Source organism: Monomorium pharaonis, chromosome 1 (genome assembly GCF_013373865.1).
Source record: "Monomorium pharaonis isolate MP-MQ-018 chromosome 1, ASM1337386v2, whole genome shotgun sequence".
NCBI lineage: Eukaryota > Metazoa > Arthropoda > Insecta > Hymenoptera > Formicidae > Monomorium > Monomorium pharaonis.
In genome coordinates, this window is record NC_050467.1 from 21,933,810 (window position 1) to 21,961,154 (window position 27,345).

Sequence of the window (27,345 nt, forward strand, 5' to 3'; positions counted from 1 at the left end):
TTTCAGAATATCACGTAGGTATAACCATTTCTTTCTTCATCTCCTTACTTCCTCCTTCTTTCTCTCTTGTTCATCTAGATTAACTCTCCGGCATTACTTCTCTCGTTCTCCTTCTCCCTATCTATTATCTCCATTCTCGCGCGCGCTCCATACCAATCGGTTGAGAATTTATGATCGTGGTGCGCGCCACTGTGTCGTGGTGATGGCTCTCCAGAGGAACAACGGGCAATGCCTCCGAGACTAATATTCGGCAGATCCGATATAGGTGAAATTTAATTATCGACCAGAACGCTAGAGGTGCATCTAAAGCTCTCTCTAGGTGGGACTAGATTGACGTGAATGTAGATAGAGGCGCGTAGCGTTTTCCTCGGCATCGATTTCTAGGCGCGGCAACGAGAAGGACTAATTAATTTTCGATGCTATTTGTAATGGCGTTTTCATTAAATTTATACCATTGCTCATTGAATATTGGATTCTTCAGTATCCTAACGACAGGACTAATTAAATTCAGTACGGTGACAATGTTAAAACTAGACTCCTTCTCGATTTAATGAACTTGAAATTATATATATATATATATACACACATACAAAATAGTAAAATAATCAAACGGTTGTCATAAGCTGTTATAAAATAATTTTGTTGGACTGTCAAAATAATTACATAAGATTCAAAGTTAGTTACTTAAGTATCAAAACTTTTTGACACATTATCTCTTCACTGCTTAAGCGTCCTACATTAATTATTTTTAGTAATCCGACAAAATTATTTTCAAATTTGTATTTAGCTAAATTTTTAGACTTCAACAAAACTATTTTTTGTGTATATTTAAAACAAAATGAAATGTTAGTAAAGCAATAAAAAGAATTAAAAAGTTAGAAGAAAAAAATAAAAGTAAAAAGAATAAGAAGTTAAAAAAATGTATTATATACATTTCGTATTTGTGTTCTGAATGTTCGAAATGAACGAACAATACTGACATAGTCACCAGAGTGCAACTTTATGTTCGGCACATTTTCACATGGCTATAAATTATAATAGTTCCATGACCAAATTCCATCTGAAAGTTACTGTCCACGAGAATCTCCATATTCCAAAGAGACATATCACTACGGTAGTTATCATAGAAATTGCAACATCAATTCCACTTGATCGTCTCAAATTTCATTATTTGCATCTTATCACGCTCGTTCAACGGCTGAAAGCTCGAGGATAATCCGCGATTAATAACGCCCGAATTTTATAGGAAAAGTTTCTAACAAAATATACGAAGAGCTGTGTATTCACAAACAAATTCGCAAAAAATTCGATGACGTCTATTGAATAAAACGGACACAGAAAGTCTTCATCTTTTCCTGTCCCCTTTTTCGATTTGCGCCGTCGTCGCCACCACGAAAGTGGAATGACCCGCAGATATATGGCACGCGTTATGAAAAGTCACGTCGAATGACGCGGGTCTAAAAATTCAATTAACGCCGTGTCGTCCTGGGGCGAGGTATGCGCGTGTGTATACACGCGTATGTACCTTTTTTTCTACCAGTGTATACAGACCGTTGTCGGTAAATTGCATTGCCTCCATAAAGAGCCTCGGGGAGCAAAAACGAGCGAAGGCGCAATTTTCGGGAATCGCGCGGGAATGCCAGAAGCTCATCGTTGGGCAAACTGACTGACTGACCGATCGATCGATTCGCTGCCCTCCGCGAAAATCGGTTTGTACAATCGTCGATTTGCCGCCAGTTCATGCAAAGGTCGACTTTTGAGTTATCCAGTTTTTTTACGGGACTGCACTTCATCCCAGGGAAAAAAAATAAAATTCCCGTAAAAACAAAAGGCCGAACGCGCAGTTCTCCCGGCTGGTGCTCGTCATCCTCGTGTGAAATTTCATTTTCAATACGGCGTACAGGCTGCTCCTGTGCGGTATTATGCGTGCAGAATGAATAAAATTTTTATACCAGGTTCTTTGTGCAAATTGTGGTTGAGTTTTTTTTTCATGAAAATATCGAAGCAAACCACAGAAAAAAAAACAATCAGCAACAAATGTCATTTTCCGAGTAAAGCTTGAGTGACATAAATGTTACTTTTCATTTCTGATAAGAGTCATAGAATTTATACATAAGGTGTATTTTGTCTCTCCCCGTCTCTCCCGTCTCTCCCCGTCTCTCCCGGTCTCTCCCAGTCTCTCCCCGTCTCTCCCAGTCTCTCCCCGTCTCTCCCCGTCTCTACCCGTCTCTACCCGTCTCTACTACGTATCCTCATTGGCTTACGATTGGTGACATAATCATCCGAGCCAATCAGGACACGTATAAAGATGCCTCGTATGCGATCTAGCATGAAAAATCGTATCGTGTGCCAAAAGTTTTACTTACTTACTTGCCTACTTGCTTGCCTACTTGCTTACTTACTGACTGAGTTAACAACTTATTTACTGACTTACTGACTTACTTACTGACTTATTGATTTACTGACTATCAGACTGACAGTTTGACTGATTGGCAAACTGACGGTCTGTCAGTCGGTCACTCAATCAGTCTGTTAGTTTGTCAGTCTGTCAGTCGGTCAGTCTATCTGTCAGTCAGTCAGTTTGTCGGTCGCGTGTATCCCCCCAAGAGATAAAGAGTTCTCTGTAGTTTAGAAAAAGTTCTGTTGATTAACAGTTGGGAGTTCCGAATTGTTCTAACTGCATTTCTGAATAGTTCTCGACGAGTTTTAGCAAAAAGTCTTACAAGTGAAAGCTAATTGGCTCAACAATTTGCAAAATAGTATCACATATTAGAAGAGTGATCGCAAAATTTAAGTTAATCAAGAGAACTCTTTATCTCTTCAAAATGAAACAAGAACTCCAAATCAGAACTGACGAATTTTAATTTGTGAAGGCTAATTTAACACACGCCTGAAAGTGCTCACCAAGCTGGACGAGAGAGAAAGAAACAGAAAAAGAAAGAAAGAGAGAAACCAGTAATCCAATAATAATACAAATATTCTTGGCATCGCAAAGCATCTCGTGGAGATTAAAAGGCGAATTAATCGGCCGCTTTTAATAGCGCTCGTCTACGATCATCACTCCATTAATTTCGTATAAATCCGATATGTTCGTGTCGTCGGGGCCAGTTCCCCAAGTGACCTCAATTCCAGCCGATTAAACGATGTGTACCTCACTGGAAACTGCATCTTGCAGTCGCGATAAGGACGCGATAAGAGCCGGTAGCGGTTTGCTATTTAAGCAGCAAATAAACCAATGAAGAGAGACCAGCAGTGTACTACTAATCGCGAGAACATGGGTGCGAATCTTGTGTTTATAAGTTTGATATCGATTTATTGCTCAATTCTGAACTCACGACAAAAGGCGAAAAAAGGTATCGAGAACAAAAAGAACATTGAAACATTTACAGCGGTTGATGAAACGTTTTGCAGAAAAAAAATTAAAATGCAAGGCGAGCAAAGTGTTTCCAACTGGTTGAATTAATTAAATTAATTAAATTTGTAAGTGTAAAGTTTGAATTAACGGGCGTAAATTATACCGTAATATCGGGAACGTCGTTCAATTCCTTGAATCACTAATGAATTTAATTAAAACAAAATTAGAATAAATGTAGTTGATTCCTGCATTTACTGTAAAATATATGTAAAATAAATGTAGTTGATTCCTGCATTTACTGTAAAATAATAATAAACTCCAAAAACCTTATTTTAAACTTAGCCTTTAACTTATGAAATAATTAAAATGTTAACAAAAAAGTAAGAAAATGCTTTATTTTTATACATATCTTTTTAAGTTGCTGTAATAAATTGCAATTCTTTTTAATCACAAATTTGCGAATAAAAAAATTGTAATTAAATTATATAAATTATTATAATATAACTGTTTCGGCAAAATATATACATATATATTTAGGCTTTTCATAGATTATTTCTACATAAAATTGAATTAAAATTTAATTAAAATACAAAGACACAATTTATTTTTTCTTCTATACTAAAAACAAATTAGATCGTTAACCTTGCAACCTCTTACTATACAATAATTAAATCACAAAATATATTTCACTGTTTGTAATAGATTTAATAACTTTCAATGGAATTTTTTCGCGCATTTAAAATAATGGAAATCGATTCTGCGTATTCCCTTTGCTATACGTCAAACTTCACTTGCCAGACTATTCCCTTGCATCAGTATCCGAACGTTCAAGATACTCGTGCGGTATCCAACACTTGTCGTCTTATCGAGCCAAAACTTTCTTCCCGGAGTGAGGCCAATATTGCGAGTTTTTCTTGCAAAGTGTACGAGAACCGGAAAGGGAGAAAGAAAAAAGACGGCGGAGTCAATTGAAGGGAGCGCGAGAAAGCGGAAGGATAATCGATTTATGTATCCCCTAGAACTCCGTTACTTTTTTAAGACTTTTATTTAGTATCTGCTACTTAAGATATAGATAAATTAATTCTCTCTAAAAAGAATAGAATGTTAGCAAGCGAGAATCTTTGTGTAATATTCATAAAATGTTTTCTTCATAAATTTCGGCTTTTAGTTAGAAAATAAAGTCTTTTTTAATTTAGTTTCTCATTCTAAAACGAACAAAGAAAATTTAGATAAATTAAAATTAACAACTTCTTTACCACCTACAATCCTCAGTTCTATTAGTGTAATACTAATAAAACTAACAGTAACTGAAGTGAGCAATAATGGTAATAGCACTGAAACGCAATACCTGAATAAGTATCCAAGTAAAATTAAGGAAGCAGAAAAGAAGAAATTGAAGAAAGTTCGTGGAAGAAACGACTAAAGAGAACAAAGAGAATGGAGGTTAAAAAGAGAATCAGGAACGAACGAGGTTACATAGATTTGGAACGAATGCCTCTCCGGTTTTTCCCAGGATACTATCAGCAGTTTCGAGGCGAGTACATCATCCCCCTGGACCCGGGAGTTTCCCGAGGGAGTCTTATCCCAACTTGGCTTTATAAAGGGACGACCCACCGACACGGAGATGTCGGCAGAGGGGGACGAAGAGGAGAGGAAGAGTTCAAATACATTCTCTACACACTACGACCTATATCCTACGAAAGGAAGCCGCGTCCTGCCTAGATAAGAACTAGCCGGTCGAATTCCCAGAGCTATTCGCTCGATACGGTGGTGCAATTCATCGTTTCAATTCGTACCTCCGCTCGTAAATTTTTACAGCACCTGATGTATCATTTCGCCCGTCTGTCCATTTCTGGCGACGTGCTACGGTTTAAAATTCATCGATCCGAGAGATTAGTCTTTTACAAATAAATGCAACAAAAATACCGAAAGAAGATGGCAGAATTGTAAAGCAAACAAGCATTGTAAAACATAACAAATTATTTATATCATTTTAATTTTTACGTAATTAAAAATACAAAAATGACGTATACGTTACTTACGTGTCATGTTATCTAGTTTACATTTTATTTATTATCACGAATGCAGAGAATATGCAGAGAATAATTCATAAACTTTAACTGGTATTTTATATCTACTGCTCATTATATGTGAACAATAGAGTATAAAATTTTTAAACCAGAGAGAGGAGAGGAGAAAAAAAGAGGGAGCTTTTGTATTATATTTTTACATAAAATAAAAATGATTAAATAAACAATTTCAATACAATTTCAATAAAATCCAACAAAATTTGTCTAGCAAAATCTAAAATTCAAAAATCTATCTTTCATCATGCCAAATTCTTATAATTTTTTCATCATATCGATATAATATGTCCCTGTCAAAACCGGACACTACATTCGATGTGAAATTTTAATGGAATCTGATTAATCATCCCTCCCTCTGATAATGTGTCTGGAGAAATCGAGTAATTCAAGAGGAGCCTCACATCGTTGCTCCGAAATTATACCTTTCCTGCGTTTTTAATTGAAAGTTTCATTTCGCGTCGTCAGCATTATTGAACTTTCCCCGTTCGTCGTAAGAAGAGACGAAGAAGACAGACAACTCGCTCATTAACGACAACGCAAACTACTTTTTCAATTAGACGCATCTCCACGAGAGCCGAGGTCGCGACTCCTTCTGACTTCGGTCGTAAACTTTGGCCAAAATTTTCCGGCATTAAAGGCGATAAGAACGTGCACCGCCTCCTCTGATCTCGGGATTTCATTAGCGCGAAAACTCCGCATCGGACTTACCTATATTTACGCCAGCGATGAATCTTATCTATAGTCTTTATCTATAGTCGTGTTGCCGAACTTTCTGCTCCTAATGACCGGCTAACTTTTGCATCGTGTTCTTTATTGCTCTGCGATATATTTTTCTTTCTTTTCTTCTTTTCTTTTCGTATTGTATTCGATTATTGTATTAGATTTATTATAAATCAATAATTACCAATATTATGCAGAACGTTCTAAACTTATTCCCTTCTTAAAATTATAATAATCTTCTTAAAGTCATTATAAACATCAAAGCAAAATTAATTAATATAATTCTAAATCATCCAGAAAAATAATTTACTATATAACACCGCAAAAACTGTCACATAAACTTCATATAAAAAATTAATGAGATTTTAATGTGAATGGTCTGTGATTGTATCCTAAATATAAACAATCTGCTTTTACTTGGGAGGCAATCTTCGATACCACGTTAATATTTAATGCTCAAATACCCAGACTACAATTATCTCGATTTCAACACAACAATATCGCTTCCCTGGTTTTTCCATCTCCACCTCTCGCCATCGCCATCGTACTTTGTGTACGTCCGTAATAATGATCCCGTACGAGCATCGCTTTGACGAGCACGGTCTAACTGTAATATACACCCGGGGCTGCAACTTTCTCACTCTATCTATCTATCTATCTATCTCTCCACCCTTTGTATCCGGAGAATAAACACCAAGGGAGGACGACGTACACGAGTCGCCGACAGTTGTAATTCTATTGTGGACGTGCCCGGCCCACGCCCGGCCACGTCGTCTCGCAACGCGAATTTCCTAGCCACGTTTGCCGTTGCCGACGAGGTGCGGAGTCGGTTAGCGGATACTCGTAGTTACCGCCTAATGAGTGAACCTATCCCTTTACGTGGCGCGCATTTACAAGCGATCGCAGCCGCCCGTTGTACTTCACACTGTGCAAAAACCGACGCGCGTTAGGTATATTCACACCGAATCGACTGTTGGCCTCTACCAGCCCTCGTGGCGGCGCGACCGCGAATAATTCACGATGCTTTTACGTATTTCCGGATCCGGCAGTTCGCAGGCGAATCGTAAATGCACGTTGATAACAATTTACGACCGCCGCTTCCGTGGCCGATGCATGTAACGCACGATATTACGGGATGCAGTCACATTTTAAAGAAATATTCTTTAAACAGCTCGGTACCGACTTGTCCTACGTTGGTGTACGTGTTTAGAGATAGTAACTTTTTTTTTTAACATTTTAATATTTTTCAGAATTTTTACGAAAAGGCTACATGATGGACGTTCGATACGGTATGTTCTTTACTGCTACGCAATAATGAGAAGAAAAGAATTTTTCATAAATAACATATTAGTCGGAGTGAATAATAAATGTACGCAGTTTAAGAGTGATTTATGTTCACGCTAGTGTAAACGGAGTTTAACACACACATGCACATCTTAACTGGCAGTACTTAGGGCGAATTTAATTCTAGTTCTCTCTAGCTTACCCTTTCTTTCGTTCTTCCCGAGGTGCTGAAATAATTAGGAATAATTGCGTCTCGAGAGTGAAGAGTGCCGTCTTCTACGCACACGAGCGCGCCTCTTAAGTGAAATAAATGCTCCCCAACTACGGTTCGAGGCGCGTACCTTTCTTTCATTCCGAAATTTTCATTTTTACCTGAAATATTTTATGCGTCATAAATATGCAGTTTGAAGCATATTCTAAAAAAATCCTTTATTAATACAGAAATATTAGAGTGCGTGTAACAAGTAATACGCGTTATAATAAACTTCTCGATCGAATTTATTAACTTTTCCGCTGGCGCACTCGACTCTCGATCATTTCTAGAATATGCGCGCGAAGCGAATTTAATCTAGCTGCATTATATATTACTACGAAAAAAGAATCCGACTTTCGGATGCATAACGTAGTTGGGAGAAATCGAATTTTTATCTTCTCTCTCTTTCTCTTTCTCCTTCTCTGGTGTAATCTTGATGGAAAATTCTGCCAGGCCAAAGAGTTAATGCGAGACGCAATTTTCTTTTCCTTCCTCGAGAATTCTAGAAAAACCTTAATTCATGTGCGAAAATGTTGACTGTGAAGCGAATGTCGTGGATATATATATATATATATACACGCGGCTTCAACTCACATACCTTTTATCGATCGCAAACTCTGAAAATGAAACAGAAGGAAATTTCTAATACTTACTGAAAGACATCGCAAAAAAAACCTCGTATAATACAAAATAATTTCTCTCATTGGGAAGGAACGATCCTACAAATGCTTCTACATTCCGTTTTTCAAAGAGCAAAATTATGAATACATTAAAGACAGAAATTATTCTATTTTCCATAAAAATATCAAAGCTAACATGTGCCGAATAAATCGTATTGATATTATATTAGAATTCCTAAAATTATATACTCCAACGCGAGATAACGAAAAGAAGAATCGAGAAACACATTTCGTTTCGTTCATTTTACATGAGAGATTCGCGCAATTGCACAAAGCGTCTCGCGCAAGCACACCGTTGTTAATATGCAAATGCATAAGGTGCGAATAGATAAAACGCGGTGCATACACGCGGCGCGCCGTAAGAGTCTCGTGTTCCGAACAATGTAACGTGCGGTAACAATAAACAACGCTCTTAATGTTACACCGCGATCCGCTCCGAGTGAGAGCGCGACATACGAAAATGGGATGGAACGGTAAAATACTGGTGCCGCGATACGTATAGCTCGGGTGAGCTTATAAAGAGGGGAAAGACCGGAGTAGTCGAGGGAATCCAACGCGGTGCATAAACTTTCCGACTTGCATAGCGGCGACATCGGCCCTCTACACAGGGTGGCTCAGACATATCAGATAAATTTTTCGACCGTGGATACCCGTGGGTTATAAATAATAGCGGTTTTTCATATCGCTAGTTTTCACGTGCTGAAAAATACATTCATTTTTGAAAGCAAAATCTTTGTTAACAGTGATAAAGATGCGCCAGTCGTTCACAAAATATAATTGACGAATAAGTCTTAACGGAATTTGAACCTTTCTTTCTATGCAAAAAGTATCGGAGAAAGTTGTTAAGTTTGCCGAAACGTCTCAATATTCTCAATATTAATATACCTAGCGAATAAAGCTGAAGCTTGAACTTTTATCAAGTTAATCAGAAATCGATCGAAGAGCGATTATAATTATTCAGATTTTCATAATTTAACTCGCGAAAGTTCTTCCTTTTTAATAAACGGGTTTCTCCTTGACAATTCCTTCTCAAATAGAAAAAGTAAAACTTAACCCAACCGTTGAAACTTAGCCACCCAGTGCATAGCGGTCACTCGCTCTGTGGGCGCTTTCTCATACGTGGAGAGAAAATCTTTCTATCCGTTCGATGCCCGCCGAGCATTATAGCCACCGCGGTTATCCGGAGACGCGTTCGCATGCTCAGAGAAACAGTCCATGAAATTATACCGCGCGTAAATTCATCCCCGTTAAGAGCCGGACGATCGTGTTTCAGCCGCTGTAAACGTCAGCACTCATTAAAACAAGGCGCTACGCGAGTATCGATTAGTGGCAATACAGGCGGCTACGCTTCGCGGAACGTTATGCGGATATCTCATGGGAATTGATTCACCGGAAGTTATTTGGGATACCCCTGTACAAGCTTAGAGATATCGAAATTGGGAATTCATCAGATAAAATCGCTCCGCAGTTCCGAAAATGTTCACTCGAAACTGCGAATTCGCAATTTTGATTGCAGAAAGAGTAATTTGCATCCCGTAATAATTTTTAATAATGATTAACTTATACTTCTGTTGCAAGCTTCTCTTCTCTAATAAAGAGGAAACGGATCTTTAAGTATTCATTACAAATGCAGATAGCTCGCTATAAGTCGACATCACTTGAGCCGTTCTCCTCGAGAGATAAAGGGCTATTTCGAAATGGATTTAAAAAAAAAAAAAAAAGTAAAGTCGCGAAAAGTCCCGAACGTAATCCCACGACGTAAACGTCGAGAGTGGCGCATCATCCTACCCTCGCAGAGCTTCACAGCCGACTCTCGTTGTTAATATTTATGGATGAAATGTACGCCGAATGATATCCGCGGATTCGACATCCCTCAAACCCCCCCTTTAAAGACACGTTAAGAGCCTTTTAATGCCTCTCACCGCGCAGCGCTATAGCGCCCCGCGTTATACGCGCCGCTCTATAGCCAGTACCGCGCGCGGGTGGACACGTAACACCCCGACGTAATAACATAATGGTGTGTTACGGGTATTACGCAGATTACGCAGTTTCCGTTCAGTCACGCACGTCGAATCCAAATTGGGAAGGGTAAACGGGGGAGGGGGCCATCGCCTCTTGTTCGCCCCGTGTTTATGCGGGAAAACGCGCGAAGGGAAGAGATTGACGATACAAGGATGGGCCGCCGCGAGGCCACCATTAACAGATTAATGATCCCCGCGAAGGCCATTATCTTGTCATTATTTTGCGCATCAAAATAAAAACGCTCGTTCTTTGACAGACGGAAGTACAGTACTGACATCCGGATAAAAATCTTCGCTGTAGTCACGTTGATTTATTACGAAAGTCTGCCATTTTCGCGATTAAAATTAATCAAATACGACAATATTAAATCATAAATTAATTATCAAGTCAATTTTCAAATAAAAATCTTTATATAAAAATACTAAAAATTAACTTATTAATCAAAAGCTAATCCTTTTTGTCATAAAAGAATTTTTTATTTCTTTTATCTGTTATGTATTTTCTTAAATATAAGATCTCTCTAATTGCAAACTCAAAAAAAATCCAAGAATTCTAAATTAAATTCTTTAAAAATATGCTGTCTGATCGGAGCTGTAAACTCGACTGTTAACAGCGCTGAACAATTGGCAAAGTAAACGAGCGTTCGGAGAGACATTTAGTGTGCTGTGCACAAAGACATTCCTCGTTCGTTCGTTCGTTCGATCGGTGAACCTGTTCAGTCCCTTGTGTCGACGGGGCGCGCAGCTGTCACTTGCAAGATACCAAAAGGCTACTTGCGTTACTGCCTCGCCTATTTCATGCAGCCACGTATTTGTAGAGTCCGAGTCCGGGAATTGCTTTTGCCGGAGAAACTCCTCTCGTCGCGGAAGCGGACGACAAAACGCCGAGCCGTATGAGGATCCCGTGAGAAAAACGCATCGCGACTGAAGCGAGACTGAATCGCGCCCCACGGGTGATAATAAGCGTCACGAGAGAGTCGTTAACAAAGTCAGTGGCTTTTGGAGAGGGCAGAATGGATATCCCGGATGTCTCTCTGACGTCTAACGATTCTGTCGGAATATTCCAACGTGTAGTAGCGCGTCTCCGCAAATTTCCGCGCTCTAATGAAAACCGCAAGATGTTAGAAATTTCTCCGCCCTTTCAGACGACTCCGAGTTAGACGGAGTCCATAAAGGCGGAGAAATTCATTTCTAACATTCTGCGGTTTTTGTCAAGGCATAGAAATTTATATTCACATAAATGTATCCTCATACTTACGTCACTCGAAAGAAATCGGTAGAAAAATTTATAGGTTTACGATCTTTGAAGACTTTCATTATTTCATTTAGCATATAGATTAACAGTTAAATACGATAAAGAATCCTCGAATTAACTTCGCTTCCGTAATTATCCGATTATTTCCTGGTAAGACATTCGGGCTAACTTTTATTTTCATATCGGTCAATAATAGAAGATGTATGATCAAGAACGACAAAGAAGGATCGAATAGCGCCATGAGGTGCGTCGTTACTCTTGACCAGAAGTATTTCCTTTCAATGCGGAGACGCGTCATCTGTCTTCTCCGGGACGCGCATCTTATTTCGTACGTGCCTCCTCCGAGATGCCGTCACATCTCTTTCCCTTTACTCTCAACGTGCCCATTTTTTACACCCTCTTACCGGGAAGAGCGGGGACGCGAATTCGTCCTCGGGATCACGATGAATCGCGACTGTCAGCCTGCAAATTGTGACATAACACCGCCCTCAGGATCTCGCCGCACTGTCTCTCGGGAGAGAGGTGCGGATGCTGGAGCAGAGGAGGAAGCGGGTGAGGACTTCGGTGATGGTGGATGGGTCGGAAAATGAAATTCCGCGGAGAGACGGCTAGGCAAATTCCATTCACTTATGTACGGGCACACACGGCGCGTGCACGTAAAGTCTTGGGGGGGAAGACGGAGAGAGATGTAGAGACAGAGAAAGAGACAGACAGGTGGAAAACGTACACATTTGCGCGTTTACGTGCCGGCGCCATCACCCACGTGAATTTACAAGGGGAATAAACTACGTCCGAACTGTTAAAGCTAATACCATCACGAACGTCTTAGGATTTCTCACGGGGCATTCCCGCGAGCTGTTAATCGCGACGCGTCATCGCATGCACTTTAATCATGGCAAGCGCCGTGAGAAGTGCGATTAAAGCTCTCTCATATCAGTTTCTCCAAATCTACGAACTTTGACGATAAATCAAATAATATACTTGTAAATAATTTCAAAGACGAGCGATATTTGAATTTATTTCATCTGCATGAATAAATGAGAATTTTCGAAAAGACAAATAGCAGCTTTTTTTTCTTTTCCTCTTAATAATTAAATAATAAAATCTTCTTGAAAATTAAATAATGAATAATTATTTCTTATTAATATCTACAAGTCTGAATCTTTATTCTACTAATTCCTCGCTTTACGAATAACAGAGGCTATATGTAAAATATGTTGCAAAATTATATGGGAGAGAGAACAAAGCTTGAAACTAAGGGAGCTCTAATTTATCCTCTCGCATAATTAGAAAAGACTCCATGGTAGTACTGCAGAAGGGATAAATGTAAAAACGCGCTTCGTACTCCAAACTAGAACAACGGTATTTTTACATTACGTACCTCATTATAAATCTCGCGAGAATTTTCGGTAGCATCCTCGAAAAATATTATTATTACGGTCTCAAGGGAATCTCTTTTCAAAATGAAATTACTAAAATTTTTACTGCCGTAATTATCTTAATTATACCACATTAACAAATTAACGTAATGTATTGATGAAAAACATTTTATCGAATATTAATTAGCCGATGAATATTTTTATTGTGTATCCGTTTGAAATTTTCTTCAAGGGAGTCACGTTTCTCCTTTCCTCACGGCGGCGTCGATAAATACGAGGGTACTCATAGCCGAGACTCGCTGACCCTCGGAAAGAGCGTCGTGTGATCGAGAACGCGCGCTTCGATCGCGTATACCGTACACGTCGCACCTGTGACGCGCGGCATGCATCCGATGCAAGGGAGAAAACGCATAATAGCTGGCCGAGATGTAGGAAACGCCGCCGCCGCCGCGCGGTGCAACAGCCTCGACTCGTCGCCGATAAGGATACACACGATGTGACCTCCTTCCTGGAGTAAACGTAAGCGGTTTACATGCGCATGCAGTCATTGTAAATCGTTTGGCATTTAAGTCGGGACACGACTTTCGCAATCCCTTCGTAGATGAATCGACAATTAGACGACGGTTTTCACACAGTATAATACACACAATAAAGCCAGTGTTTTTTTTTTTAACTAACGTCATTTAACACCATTGTAGCGCTATTGTCACGAGAGCGGTTGGAGACCCGGCGTGCAAACAGTTTGAACCGGATAAATATGCTTTCTCATGTAAAAATCTATTTATTTACAAATTTACAATATTTTCAAATTTCTAAAAATTAATATTTTTGACAGAATTACTTAAAAATAAATTTTAAAATATTTTCGTACTTTAACTTTGTATTTTTTTTTAAACATACGCAGAATATTCTCAATCATATCAATCATAATTTAAAAGAAAAGAATAACAATCTCGTGTATCATTTCCGTGTTAAAATATGAACATTTACATCGAGTTCTTTTCACGTCAAATAAAATAACAATGTATCTGAATTGCTCTCATCGAACGAGAGAGCAGCTATTTCCGTCTTTGTAATCGGCTAATTAGTCACGGGGAAACTTTGCACGCGGGAGCGATCCTCTCCAAAGAGAAACAAAACCACACCCGAGAGGTACTCACGTTTTGCTCCTCGTGCCGCGCCACGTGCGGCGTATACCTGGGACCGTACCAATACACGTGGGTGCATCGTGTCTCGCGCGGATGTCATGCGGGTCGCGGTAAAAAATCGAAGAAACGAGAGGCGAGAGCGAATGGTGAGGGTCAAGCTAGAGAGCCAGTCGGAATATCGGGGAGACAGCTTTCCGATACAGTCATTCTCGCAAGGCTCGCCTACACGTGTGTACAGTTACGTATGCACGCGGGAAAAAGTAACAAGTAACACGTTTCTCGTAACCGTCCCCCTCGTAGTTTCGTCCCCCTCCCCCTCTGTCTACAACTGCACTATCGATCAGCGTGCGCCGCTGGTAAAGTAATTTTACATAATTAAAGTCGGGAAGTACGAGAGTACACTATTTTTCACTTTATAAAAAAAGGTAGTGTCATCAGCGAATAATTTTTTTTATCTTTACTTGTTATTTCAGGGCGCCATTAATGTTACGTTGATCTATCGATATACCGACATCGCAAAAATAAAATAATAAAATCGATTTAATAATCACTACTGTACATACTTGGTGGTCGAGCGAAAGCTGTGTACCTTCTTTTTTCTACCTCCAGCCGTTGATTAAAAATAGAGATAAGATCGGTGAATGGCCACACGTTGTTTCTCCGGGGAAAAGAGCATCACTTACCTAAAAAAAAGGAAAAAAAAGAATTAGAGAAAAATTTTTATCGGTTAGCTTCTTTCCCTGAAGCAAAGAAAACGGTGAAATAAAGAACAGGAAGACACTTCGTTAATGAAAGAAACTGGTGAGGGAGGGACGAGCCCTCTGAGTGCTCCGCGAAGTGCGCCACTCTGAGCTTCTTGGTATTAAGTACATACCGAAGAGAGCCGGAAGAGAAAGACAGAGGAAGAGAGAGAGGATAGAGTTAAGAACTCGGGGCGGATTTTCTCGGGATCTCGAGCTTGAAAGCGAGAATACGCGAGACTGTGCAATGTTCCGATTGCCATTTTGTTCGGACGAGACACGATTGACAATATTTGAAATAATTATGTTGATTTTTTTTTAAGAGAAATTTCTGTACGAACCGTACTTATTTCACTGTAACCAAGATCATCTCCCTATTGAAATGGGTATCTACAAACGTTTGTATTTCAACCTTTTACAGATTATAAAATTTCAATCTGGATATAATAAATGGCCTCATACAAATTGGCAGCTATAATTTCGTTAAGAGATTGCGTCGTCCAACGAGAACAAACTTTAATACTATTTTATTCTTATATTATTTCATCTATAGTAAAACAGAGAAGGAGAGAGAGAGAGAAAGAGAAGGGTTCGTCCACGGTCGTAACTGCTGGACATTCAAGCAAAAGTATGCGACTGCATAAAATCCTCGCGTAAACTCAAACACGCGCGTAAAAATCTAGAACTCAATTTCATAAAATGTAGTATTTTATGAATTCAGATTCACGTATATCGCGTATCTGAATTTGACTATTCTGACACAAACTGTGTCTTGTAAATCTAAATTTTTTTTTTCTAAATATTCTCTGGAAACTTAATTTGTTTTGATAATATGTCCACTCGCAAGACATAAATTTATTATTAAAAAATTAATAAAACCCTTATTATTCTTTGTAAACATTTCACAATGAGTTTGTTCCCTGCAAATTTGTATTTTTTACCATTTTTTAAATTTTGTTTTAAATTAACATTAAAAAGTGTGCATAAAAGAAGAAAATCAAAATTTTCCGACATCGAAACGGGTCAAGGACGTTAATCTCGAGATGAATCATGTAGCCGGATATTAACATTGTTTTCGATCACGAGACTGAGGGGCGAACGGAAGGAGTAGGAGACGCTGGAAATAAAGTTCACGTAGCGTGCACGTAGGAAACGTTTAAAATCGACGGTATTGTTTGTTCGCTCTCCCACGCTCTCCGATCCGACGTGAAAGCCATGGAAATAACTCGAGCCGAAAGTACGGGCCTCCTTCTCAAAAGGTTTGATTTTATTGCGCGCGAGATATCGAATTTCGCAGCAAGAGCAGTCGAAACGAGCCTGCAAAAAAAAAACGGTGAAAAATTCGAGCGGGCAATCGCCAGTGTCACATATGACATTCGGCCTGCCGATACATTTTGCCCTCTGGCTTCCGATTTCCGGTCCGCCCTCTCTATTTCTCTCGCTTCGTTTCCATCAATCTGTCCCTGTCTTTTTTCTATATCGGGAAGTGGTAGAGGTCGTTTGCACTCACACCGGATGGCAAATTGGACGAGGAATTTCATTTTACCGGATGAGAGGCCTCCACGCCCGGAAAGATAGGAAAGGTTTCCGGAAGAATGCAATATTCCCGCGACCAGGAAGACAAAGAATGTCATCTGCACATGAAAGTGGATACCCAAATGAAATTCAATATGGCAACGTGGAAGATCATCTTACCTTCTTTACGCGTGTTCACTGCCCCCTTTATCTCGGTTTCCCTCTCGCAACGAAAATTCAATTTCTTCGGAAAACACCTCCGGTTCGATTCCGCCAGGTCAGCGACATGACTGCCTGTTGCATCGAACCTCGTGAAGTTTCACGAAAGAAAAATATAAGAAGAGAGTATGTGTGGGACCAGACGTGGAGTATTTTAGAAGAGAAAAATAACAATAGAAAGATTCATAGTTATTCCCAAATCAAAAAGTTAACTTCTTAAAATTAAATTATAAGATAAACAGTACATATTTGCATAGAATTAAGCAAGTTAAATTTCGTGAATGTAATTTACATCCTAATGGATTAACTTTCGACAACAATACAGCAAATAAAGAACCAAGAGATGTTACAATTAATAGAAAGATTTGCTTCGTATTTTCTACGAGCACAAATCCCGGCGAAAATCCACGGAAGTACTAGATCCGACTGTGTCCCTGTAATCGATTCGTGGTCCACGTCGAGATGGCCCGGCGCTACATGGCGGCCGCTGTGAATATTTCACGACGCGATCGTGAAATTCCGACGCGCGCGAACATCGCGCGCAAATATCAGAGACCGATATATTGAATAGAAAGGGATAATCTTTCTTGCCGGTGCGCGCACCATTATCCCAGGTAAATTGGTATCCATTGTTTGTTGATGGGACTGCTAATTACCAAGCGCCGCGCGCGCACTGACGTCCTAAAGGGTTCGGGGATTAAGTAGATCGGTAGGTATTAGTCTGCGGTCGCTGGTAAATGCGCACTGTCTGCTACAGCCTGCTCCTTCCAATAAGTTTCCTTAATGCGCCTCTATCCGCGCGTGTATCGGAATACCAAGATTAATACTCCCACGTATGCCGCTGTAGGCTACAGGCGGCGTCGCTTCTGCCCGGGGATTTTCGGCGATTATACGCGTCACTCGTCATTTAAGCCCCATAACGATTTTAACGATCGAGCGCGGAAAGTCTGTCGCTTAAACAATCCCGATTAAAACCCTGGATTACTCCGGTAAAAGTAAATAATTTTAATATGGAAATGTATTTAATAAAAAGGACAAATCCTCTTGTTACACAGCGCATACATTTAATACCGGCGATTATCAGGATAAAAACCGCATTTTGTGCCAAATAATATATTAAAATGCAGACCGTAATTATTTTTGGTCGAAATTAGCTCCGATGATTAAAATGTAATTTTTATATTAATTAACAAAGACATTTTAATTTTAAAAGTGATGAGGAAATCAAATTTTAAAATTCTACCCGAAATATAAACATACCCTTTCTCTTTTTCTTTAGTTTCTACTCATATTCATCTAAAATCTACATTTCAAAATTTTAATTTTAAATTTTAATTTAGAATTTCAAGCTCTACATTATTTATTATGTTCAAGAATATCCTAATTTTGAATTTATTTATATTTAATATATTCAGAATATATTTAAAAAATTATATCTTTAAATATAAATAATTAAATAATGTAATGCAGGCGGTAATGCGTCTTTTCCATACATCTCAACCGCCTGTTTGCCATTGTTGAAACGAGAGTGTTAAAAAGAGCAACTATTAGGATCGCCGCACTAATTACTATTATTCGGGACGAGCACTGCTCTCCGGATGAGACGATGTATTCACATTGGGACAGTCAATAGGCCCAATAACGGGCTCTATCCTGAATGGACAGAGCTTTCAGCTACTGTGGCATCGTGATATCTGTGAGACCGAGTGCATGTGGTAATGGATTCCCGGAAGGGTTGAAATTAATTATAGAACGTTGTAGCTATTACAAAGGGAGTGCGCAGCGTTGGAAACTGAGGTGGAATGAGCGGCTGAGGAGGTGAACCTTGTTACTTGCAGGTCGCAATGCGAATTTACACGTTTATACATCCGTTACAGGGTTTGTCAGTCGGCACTAAATGTTATTGATACCACAGACTGACGAGTAATTTAATTTTAGAAACATCAGATTACACAGACTTTCTGTAATTATAAACGCCATCAAAGAATTACTTGCGAATATAACTGGAAAGAAAGAAATAATAAATAAAACCGGATTAAATTGGAATATTACATTGTTGATCGCTGTTATGTTTACTGAACATATGCGGGTTGATTATATAAAAGAAAACGGACAATTAAAATACTAAATTAAACTTATTAAATACTGCAAAATATAATGTGACGGTGTTTTTAATGGAAATTCATTACTGAAAGTATTCTAATTATTCTATAAAAAACATTAATGCGATATTTTATGTTAAATGTAATACAATAAAATATCCGAGGCACAAATCTTCGGATTTGCAATCGGGTACCACGAGAGCGGCACGGTTTACGATAAAGAACGGCTCGGAAGTATGGACGTTGCTTTTCGTGAATTAAATCGACCGCGTACGTGCTTCGTATCGAAAACTCGGCCAATTTTACTCCAATAGCAGGTGTACAAGCGTAGGCAGAAGTTTATGCAAGAGAAATGAACGGCACTTCCGCGAGCGTCCAATTCCGTGGAACTGCATTCAATCCGCAATACTTTCGCATAGTACATAAGGCGCACGATTTATGACAACAAACGCTCGTATCCTATCGGATATTTTCAGCTTTATTCTTTACCGAAGGTTGAATGCGCCAGAACACTGCGACATAAATTAATACGAAAGAATGAAACACATCGAACATTAATCTACTTTCAATTATTGCAATTAAAGACTTGATCCGTAGATATTTTATATATATATAGAAATAGAGTATATGTAAATAATGCTTTTTTTCAATAATGTTTTTAAAATAATATAAAAATAACTATTTTTATATTTATTATAAAGAAAAGTAATTAAAAATTGATCTAAGATTTAAATTATCATATTTGTTAAAATGTAATGTCATTTATTTATTAAAGTTAAAATTGAACTATCTATAACGATAGAGATGAACAAATATTTTAACTTGTCCCCCCCTCCCGGTGGTGTTTTGTAATATTCATTTGACCCTATTAATGCTTTGCATGTCCATCGCTTGGAAATTATTTACGATACTACAATTTTCACTAATTTTACATGAAATAGCGTACTATACTGTTTCATTATGCATGATGTAAAAGAGCTATTGATATGTACGAATATATGAATTTGTAACGTCAACTCGTAAACGTGTCAGTGTCCGAATATTACAAATTGTCAACGTAACAGAATTGCTAATCGCGTAATATTACAGGCCGGTGTTTTCGTTGGCTTAATGAACATCCGCGACGACGAGTGCCGCTAATGGTGCTGTTAGGCCGTCGGCAGTTCGTGTTGGTCGAGTGGAAATTAGCGGTATACGAACGACATGCAAGGAGATTGCAAACAGCGACGGACGGTGTTGGACAACGTTCTTCTTCCGCAATACTCCGACTCGGTTGTACGCTTCCCATTGTATTTCTTTCACAATACGTTTGTTAACTGTTCTCGGCCAGCTGAACTGCGAGCGAGAAGAAAACAACGCAACGTAGAAAAATAAAGATAGAATTGGAGCAATACTGAAAGGGCAAGCAACATGAGAAAAAGAGAAAATATATGTGGCCAAGAGGGAAGAGAGAAAAAACACAAGAAATAGTTTTTACATTCTAGAAGAGTATTAAAAAATTTAAAAATATTAAAAACTTCTCTGTATAATATAGCTCTAATTAAATAATAATTAATTAATGTTATATATTCATAAATATAATATATAAAACATATTTGTATAATCAATAAAAAGATGCATTTAAAAATGTTTCTCATATAAAAAACTTTTTACTTAAAAAAAACTTGTATAATTTAATATAAAATTTATGTAAAAGAGATTTTATATAATATAAAAACTATTTTATACTTACAACTTATAAAATTAAATACATTTTTTCAAGTAAGAATAAATAATGTAACGTTTGTCAGAAAAATAAATTGTTAAATTTCTCAATATTTATTTTTGTAAAATAATATAAAGTAATCTTTCAATGGAAGATTGGAATGCTATGTATCGTATTTTAAAAAACGCTGCCCCGTAGCGAGAAAAAATACTAAACAAGAATAGAAAAAAAGGTAGAAAAAAGAAGAGACGAGCGAGGAGCACGTTTGTTGTTTCTTTTGTGCTTTCATTAGGTTTCGTTCACTCCAGCTTTTCGGTCGCCTCGTGGAGCTTGGTTTTATGCCGGTATACCCCGAGCCGCCACGCGAAAAAAGGTGGAGAAACGCGGGGGTTGAAAGGAAGACGCGGCACTGCTTAACCAAATTGCGCGGAATAAAATTTGCATTTTATTGCGCGCGATTCCTTGGAACGCGAGTTCCCGTCGCGGACGTGGAAAACTCCCGTCTGCCATCGCGACTATCGTCCGGGGTGGTAATTCCCCGATTTCTTTCCGCGATATGGACACGACGTCGCCATTTGATCCGCTTAGCTCCTACGGTAAATCGAACAGTAGGATAAAAATTCATACGCGTGTCTGTTCCTTCAATCATTCATCAATTCCGATTATCTATTAGAATTTTAAAAAACGTATGGCTTTATGGAAAATATCTTAGAATATAACTTTAAATCGTATAATAAATAATTTTAAGAGATAATAAATCTGTCATACAAAAAAGTAACAGTTTTAGAAGACCGTAAGACGCGGTTTAGACGCATGATAAATTCTACACAATCAGAATCTCTTATCAGTTCACTGAATACGGATCGTCAGCTTTTGAAGATCTCTCGCTCCATACTCTTCTGATCGATGCTGACTTCGATATCACGGAGCGCTCCACTTTATGCAAACCCGAGGGCATTCGTTCTGAGTGCGCAACGAGCACAGCTGCAGTCGCAGGATGGATATTTCTTCTTACCAAATGCGTTCTGATAAGAGAATTCGTTTTCCACATCAGCGACGTGAGGACGAAACTGGAGGCGAAAGGCGACGGTGAAAAAGGAAAAGGGGTAGAAAAAGGGACAATGTGAAAAGATAAGAGGAAGAAGAGGAAAGAGGGAGGAAGGACATCCGATTCGATATTCTATCGAGATAGTCGACATTTTTCAGTTTACCAATGGTCACGAGCATTTTTCGAGGCACTGGGCTCCCAGCATTGGCACGTATCTATATATCTGCAGTTATTTACATCTGCGTGTATGCAAGGTGTCCGAGAACTATCGTCTCTCATTTCATATAGAAATTCTCTTACTAATCGAGAATCGATTTGCTCCTACGTCGAGGTAGTTTTTACATAGGCGCAACTGGCTTAATTGAAATTATCGAATACATGAAAATGCGTCACACACACACACACACACACATGTATGGGGACATTTAATTAAAAATTATTAATTTTACTTATAGGATTATAGATAGAGTTTTTCCATCAAAGCGTTAATCAAAGCGTTAAATATTTCTTCAATAAAATAAAATAAAAATTATTGTAAATCTAAAATAATTGAAAAATAAAACATAAATAACAATTGTTTAATTCAGTTAATACAGTACTTAATGTTGCTACTGGTTATTTTCCGTTATCTTCGCAGGAATTTTCGCTCGTGCGAAACACGGACCTATAATTATTCGTGTGAGTTATCGTTAGCTGAGTCACCGGATTAAATGTTCATCGTTTCCAAGGTGATCCACGTGATGATCGTACGCATTACTGTAGATTCAAAGTTGTTCATAGTTGTTCAATAGAAAAATCTTAATTAATCAAATAAAGAGTACAGTTATCATTAAAAGTAATCATTAATTTTTTAATATATAATTGTATCATTTTAAATATATACTTATAAATTCATATTTTCATCATTTATATATCGTGATAATAATAATAATAATAAAATCATTAATTTATAAAAACCTAATAAAAATTATAATTATCTCTCCCGATCTCTCCCCGTCTCTCCCGTCTCTCCCGGTCTCTCCCCGTCTCTCCCCGTCTCTCCCGGTCTCTCCCCGTCTCTCCCGATCTCTCCCGGTCTCTCCCAGTCTCTCCCGGTCTCTTCCGTCTCTCCCCGTCTCTCCCGGTCTCTCCCAGTCTCTCCCGGTCTCTTCCGTCTCTCCCCGTCTCTCCCCGTCTCTCCCGGTTTCTCCCGGTCTCTCCCCGTCTCTCCCGGTCTCTTTCCGTCTCTCCCGATCTCTCCCCGTCTCTCCCGGTCTCTTCCGTCTCTCCCCGTCTCTTCGGTTTCTCCCGGTCTCTCCCCGTCTCTCCCGTCTCTCCCGGTCTCTCCCTGTCTCTCCCGGTCTCCTCCGGTCTCTAATTTTTTTTTCTTTATATATATATAAAGAAAAAAATCGCACACACACAGAGCAATCATAAATTCATTATCTATGCATAACTTTGCTTTCAATTTAAATAAATTGTATTCTATGAAGAATAAAGATCGCATAAATAACATTATGTATCAAAGCAAATGATAAGAGCCCATATACCAACCGTCTTCTTTAAAAAGCCATAATAACAAAAGCGCAGTTGGAATTGCATCGGTCCTCTTTCCCTTGGACCACCTACGCGAGAAATCGTGTATTCGTCTGTCTGCTTCTCTAGCTTCTCCTTTTCATCGCGTATGTCAAATTCCGGATCGGGATACGAAAATAATGCCGAGACTCCGAACCGCTATAAAGAGGATCTCTCGTGCGGTATGAACCGTTCTCGGGCGCGCATTCCGACGACAAGTGGCTTTTATATGCATATTAGAGACGAGAGGGCTGTTTTGCATGCCGACGAACACTGATAAACAGAAGTCGAATGCTTGGAAAGCCGAAAGAAATATATCACGCGCGTACGACTTTGTTAAAACAAAACTTGAAAAACAATTATTCTGTTTTAGTCTTTATCAATATACAGGCATTTAATTCGTCGTAAGTACACACGCGTAAATAATTATTACACACACATTAATAATTATTTTTTAACAGCTAATACTATAAAACGTGATAGTATTTATTTTGTATTTGTTATTTTGCATTAAAAAGATAAAAATCTGCAAATATTTTGCAGCTAATCAATCGTCGAATGTTTATTAACAAATTCTCGTGATATAAACAGCAAAAGCTTTGTAGATTTTCGGTTGTAAAGCAGAAGGAAAATAATGGCGAGCGTTACATGGCGACGCACGAGTGGAGACTGAAATTTGATCAAAATCGCGACTCTCTCCGATACATTTTGGTACACCGAGGGGAGACACTATTTCAGCCGCGCGGGCACGTTTACCACATATAAACCATTTCCTTCGTTTTGCGTCTACGCACACGTTGCGATAACACGTGCCACACGTTTTGCTACCGATCCAATCGCCATTTTCGATGGTCCGTTTGTCATAATAATCCAAGAACGGAAGCCGCGATCGTTACTTTCATATCACTGGTTTCATACGGTCGTTTCTCTCACAAATCTGCCGTTAACTCTTTTTATCACCATTTATTTTCTAAAAAAGTCATATTTCACGATATTTATCTTATCGGTAACCGTGTAATTTCCTCCTTGCGTTCGACACAGAAATCTGTTCGAATAAAAAATATATTGTACTTTTTATGATACAGTGAACATGATATCTATTATACTATTTGTATGTATTTTAAGAACTTAACTAATTAAACTTATTTTATATAAAATTGTTAACATACTGCTTTAAGTTTTTACCTCATCTTCAATTCTAATTAGAAAACAAAATAAATTATTACTTTTTGCAATTATTACACAGTTCTCTCAGTATTTATTTTCGGGTGCGGTTTATTTCTCACTCATGTATACTCGCAAACAGCAAACTTCGAGCAGCATCCAACTACCGAGGACAAAGGTTACCGGACTTCGTCTTCGGACTCGATCCTTGCCACTCTCGTCCTGCGAAATTATTTACCAAAGTTTCTACGCGACTAGAGAAATTTATGACGACCGCTGAGAAATTTAGCATGAGCCGGGTAGAGATTTCTGGCAAAAAGAGAACCGCCGTAAGTACATGGTCGATGCATGTTTAAGTGTTCCATTAATGCATACACAGATATCGAGCTTAACCCTTTCAACACCGAAGTTTGAAGCGCAGCTTGCCACATATTTGATTAATGTTCGTGTGAAAATTCGTATTAATCGACCAACGATGACCAGCGCTATTGTCTTTATATAGTTCATTATATGTATAATGGAATAAAGTTTTAAAAACGTAATGATAATTAAATACAATAAATTTGTAAGAATGAAATTAATAATTTTATATCGGACATGACAAATGTAGTAAAGAAATAGAAATAAAATATCATTTTATACTTTTTAACATTCCTAAGTTTTGGTAAATTTTAATCTTTTCAGTTCATATACAGTAGGATTTACTAACTGTCCATTAAATTACTATTTCACAAAGTTAAACAAAGTATTGCAGACGCGTATTTATTGAGTATTTAGAAATGTCCACGTCATCGAAAAGGATTAATGTAATCAGAACTCGGAGTAATGCGAAACGGAGGGCAATGCTGCTGGAAAAACGAAACAGCCGACATGTCGTGGCAACGGCACGGGAATTAAATTACTCGGATTTATTGGACGTACGATAATAACGGCTTGACGTCCGGTTTTTCCTTTCTCTCTCTCTCTCTCCCTCTCTTTCTCTTCCTCTCTTCTCTACTAAAATCTCCGGTTACACGCGGATAGACGGGATGGATCGGGTTGCCCGATGCCTAATTAAAAGGGATGTTTTAATCGCCACTAGTTGGCGACATTGATGCCTTTATGGTAACAGCTGCAAAACAATACGCATTTGTGTCTTTGATCTATACGTTACTGAGAGCTCGATTGAATTAGATATACCGATAAAAGTTTCATCAGTTGACAAACGGACAAGATCAGCTGAATGAAAGAGTAGAAAATACAAAAATTTTTTTTTAACTTACAAAAATAATAGAGCTGCAGTGTGCGTCGCATGGTTATTCTCTTAACGCTCTCGAAATAGAAATCGCGATGAAAGACAATCTAATTTCGAGATATAAATTTACAGTTCTTGTTCCATAACTCGCTGTTTTGTCCTTTGTCCGTTCTGGTAGTATCAAATTAATATCACGATAAGAGGAGACCTTAATAGCACTTAGCTGATGACGTTTATATTTTTATAAGCAGAAACGAGACAACGTCTCCTGTTTCAGTTAGCTCATGTCACGTCTTATTGCAGGCACCGTCGAAAATTGCATCGCAGCTGTATGAGACGTTCCAACAAGGTAAGCAAGGAAGACATTTTAATTGACAATTGTAAGCACTTGTAGGTAAAAGGAAGATAATTAAGACTACCTATCTACTAACATTATATTTCATCATTTTACAACGTGTATATCAATTTATTCTTACGTTATATTAATTTAACTCTTCTCTTTCTTCTTTCCTTTTTTTAATGAATCGTAATTATCGAGCTATTGTCTCAGTGAATAATTAAATGACTGTAAAACAAAAGATATTTTAACATTATTAGAAGAAAGTACATTTACGATATTAATTATTGCTTTTTATTTTAATTCATAGCCTTAGTTAAATATATCGGCACTGTAACCAATGCATTAAATTAAAAAAAGATTAAAAAACAAAGAAATTCTTCTTCCCACGCTCATCGCAAATTCATAAAACTTCAAACGCTCCTTCGCTTCTGTCCTGAAAAGTATTTAATGAATCGCTCAATCTTTCGCGGACACACGCAATATTACCTGAGCGTAAAAATATTCCGCTTCCGCTCGGGGTAACAACTACTCGCCGGCGAATGATTAAAGCGCAAGGAACGTCAGTATCAAAATGATCACGTTCGAAAGCGCCGGTCGGCGCGCAGCTTATTCGGCGGCCTCGCGAGTTCTCCCTCATTATCGCGCAGGCACTCCCGGGGGTGCACGACACCCACCACACTGGTGAGTGAAGTGCACGCGAATTCGTAAGCACGAATCGCGATTTTATCGGCGGCCGGAAGTCCCATTAAAGTATCCCCATCGAGCGAACGAGCGAGCGATGAGGGAAGTGACGGAGGAGAAGAAACGAAGCGAGTCTGGGGCGACAATTAGTTCTCTTATCCTTATCTTTGGCATCTCAGCGACTCGGCTCTCCCGTTACGCGAACTATTCCAAGTGCTCGCGGAAACTTACGAGACTCACACGAGATCTCTCAAATATGATGGTTCGAGACATGTTCCCCACACTCTCTTCATCTTCCTCTTATTCCTAGTCTCACTCCGTGTCGTTGTTGCTGCCCTGGCTGTTACAAGAAGAAGCTTTCACGGAGGGATCGACTACACCAGCGAGCGTAAATGCCGCGGGATAAAGTATCGTTCACGTAAGGATCAGCACCTGAGACGTTAACCATGGCGTATTACTAAAGCTGAAGTTCACTCGTGGAGGACACCCTCTGCATATAAAATGCTAGTAATCGCACGCTTTTTCGCGTAGTTACAGTTTTTTTGACGGAGGTCAAAATCGATATTTCCGTAACGAGAAGTTACTGTCAATTTTCTGCTCTCAACGGTCTTCTACTTTTTTATCGATCTTACAATTACGTCAGTTAATTTCTGTTGAAACGTGTAGTACAACAAAGAGTTCGATCGGAGAGGGACAGGACCGGATGGGAAACGACCGTCACATCCTTCTGGCCTGTCGCGACTACCCCCAGGCTACCCCTTCGTGCGTCAAGCACAAACGTTACCGGCGGTAATGCCGCACCGCGTCGGACTTTTATCCGGGTTATCGTTATTGCGGACGCGCCACCGACAACTCTTATCG

The 27,345-nt window shown here is 38.8% G+C and overlaps 1 protein-coding gene and 1 long non-coding RNA gene across 2 annotated transcripts in view; both read right to left on the reverse strand.

Moving 5' to 3' along the window:
• The window catches only part of LOC105828142 (tyrosine-protein kinase transmembrane receptor Ror), a 238,599-nt gene that overhangs the window by 106,890 nt on the left and 104,364 nt on the right, over positions 1-27,345 (reverse strand). The window lies entirely within an intron of this gene.
• Positions 12,740-27,345, reverse strand: part of LOC105828802 — a 50,331-nt gene continuing 35,725 nt past the window's right edge. Inside the window, exon 3 of the long non-coding RNA XR_003626159.2 lies at positions 12,740-14,865. This is a non-coding gene — a long non-coding RNA (uncharacterized LOC105828802). The remainder of the gene's footprint in view (positions 14,866-27,345) is intronic.